The 2500-nt window shown below is 52.2% G+C and overlaps 2 protein-coding genes across 3 annotated transcripts in view; one reads left to right on the top strand and one right to left on the bottom strand.

The window, feature by feature from the left end:
• The window catches only part of LOC139766501 (cysteine-rich secretory protein 2-like), a 54216-nt gene extending 52281 nt beyond the window's left edge, over positions 1–1935 (bottom strand). Inside the window, exon 1 of the transcript XR_011716909.1 lies at positions 1430–1935. The gene's annotated coding sequence lies outside the window, so the exon portion shown is untranslated. The remainder of the gene's footprint in view (positions 1–1429) is intronic.
• Positions 1–2500, top strand: part of LOC139766498 (uncharacterized) — a 193174-nt gene that overhangs the window by 171116 nt on the left and 19558 nt on the right. The window lies entirely within an intron of this gene.

Here is a 2500-nt window from a genome sequence, read left to right as displayed (position 1 = left end):
CATCACTAAATCACCACCTGACATCACTAATCACCACCTGACATCAGCAATTACCACCTGACATCGGTCATCACCACCTGATATCAGTAATTACCAACTGACATTGATAATTACCACTTGTCATTGATAATCACCACGAGACATCAGTCACCACCACCCGACATCAATGATTACCGCCTGACATCAATAATTAGAACATCACGAATTACCACCACCTGACAATCAGTGATTATCACCCGACCAATTACCACATGATACCAGTAATTACCCCGACGTGGTATGAGGGATTACCACCCAAACATGGATGGTTTCCAAGTCGATCACATTCGAGCCCAGAAGACCTTAATTTATGATGAAATGGAATTGATGAAGCGAACGAGAACACGACACGATATAATGATACACGTACTTAGGGAACGTGGACCGGGGAGGCAGGAGAGGTGGGACAGGGTGGGAGGAGAGGGAAGAGGAGGAGGAGGAGGGTGTAGGGTAATGTAATTAGCCAGGTAATTAACATATGAGAGTCGATGATGATGGCGGGCGATACCTCAGGTTTAGTGCTACAAAAGTTGTGGGAGCACAGCTGTGCTAATGGCACACACACACACACACAAAAAGCTTACATCGGGCACAGCTTAGTCTGGATACGACCTGCCACGACCTCCCAGCTTTAGACTGTGGCACAAGCTGACCAGCTTATTAGTCTCTTGACACCAGCTGGACAGCTTAAGACTGCGACACCTGGTAGCCAGTTAGCCGACCTAAGCTTAGACACATGATTTGAGTCGGCAAGCTTGAACTGTGACCACCTCTTCCCCCCAAGCTGCCCAGCTTAGGCTGGCTGCACGAAATTTGTGTTCATGACGAATGCGTCTCATAAATAAACCAGTGGATCGTAAACCAATAGATAGATAGATAGATTGATGGATAGATAGATAGATAGATAGATAGAGATAGAGATAGATAGATAGATAGATAGATAGATAGATAGATAGAGAGAGAGAGAGAGAGAGAGAGAGAGAGAGAGAGAGAGAGAGAGAGAGAGAGAGAGATAACGTCTTGACTGAGGGAAGTCATTGGATCGCCATATTTAGCGAACCGGCTGCATTAACCGGGCCTGACTGACCACCTCCCAGAGCGTCACCTTAGTCCTCTTTTAAAAAAGAAAGAAATAAAAGAAAAGAAAAGGGATTTATCAGCATTGTAATCCCCCCTTTTTCGACTGTTATCTGTAATCCTCCCCATTCAGATCTCCATCCGAGTAATCCACTGAATAGATAATCAGACCACTTGAACGTGGAATTAGATGCAGGATTCGGGTGACAATCCTACTCCATGTGATCCTCTTTTCTACCCTCACCTACCTACCCCCTCCTTCTGAACACTTCGTCAACACAGCCACACACACACACACACACAAGTCACTTACCTGTGGATGTCGAGGTCTGAGTCTGGTCCACACACCCCCGACTCGGGGCTTCGCGTCTGCCACTCACGAGATCTCGAAGCCTCGCTGGTGGAGGAGGATGAGGGAGGAGGAAGTGGGGTTCGGGTCGGATCGGATCGGATCGGGTCTGATCGGGTCGATCCGCCGTTGTCGTCGTCGAAGCCTTTTGAACACCGTATCGAAGACCTCAAGGTCCCGAACGTCTTGGGTGTTTCCTACCACCCTTTGTGTTTTGTTGGCCCTTCTGCTCACAGCGTCTTTTTTCAGGGAGAGAGAGAGAGAGAGAGAGAGAGAGAGGGAGGTAGGGGCAAGGGGTAGAAGGGGAGGGAGGTGGTGCGTTGCGTTCTGTAGAATCGACGTTCCTGTCGAACACCAAAGTTCACACACAGCTTCTCGGAGCTTCAAGCTGTCGAAGCCATTAGAGAGTCTCTCTCTCGTGTGCGTGTCTGGGGGGGTCCTCAGGGGTCCTCCTGCTTAGGGGGGGCGGGGGATGATGCCTAGGTTTGTGTGTGTGTGTGTGTCTGTCTCTCTGTCTCGTCTCGAATCTCTCCCTCGAGCACAACACTTGTCTCCAGCACGCCCGGGGGGCCACTGACGACGGCCTCATACACTCGCCGCCCGCACGCCCACATCAACACCTTCCCCGGCCGAGGAGGAGGAGGGAGGGAGGGAGGGCAAGAGGGAGGGAAGGAGGGGGGGTGTCCAACACGTACCCTCCTGGGAAACTTGCATCAGCTCCCCCTTTCCTTCCTGTCCCCCGTGCGGCCGTACTTCGAATCCCGCGTGACACGTCCCTCTGGGATCCCCCTCAGCCTGGGGAGGCGGTTGTGGCCCTGGGGGAAACTTTGGTTCTAGAGGGGAAGTGAGGGGCAGGGTGAGGGGGAGTAAGGGGCAGGGTGAGGGGGGAGTGAGGGGCAGGGTGAGGGGGAGTGAGGGGTAGGGTTCAGGCAAGTTGGCAACCTTGAGTGACTTGTGTTGAGCCTGTTACACGCCGCCCACGCCCGCCCAACCACGCATGCATGCATGATGGGCGTGTGTCTGTGTGCATGTGCC

This window comes from Panulirus ornatus, chromosome 58 (genome assembly GCF_036320965.1).
Source record: "Panulirus ornatus isolate Po-2019 chromosome 58, ASM3632096v1, whole genome shotgun sequence".
In the NCBI taxonomy this organism is placed as follows: domain Eukaryota; kingdom Metazoa; phylum Arthropoda; class Malacostraca; order Decapoda; family Palinuridae; genus Panulirus; species Panulirus ornatus.
The sequence above is the reverse complement of the archived record's forward strand: the minus strand, read 5'-3'. Positions and strand labels throughout refer to the sequence as shown.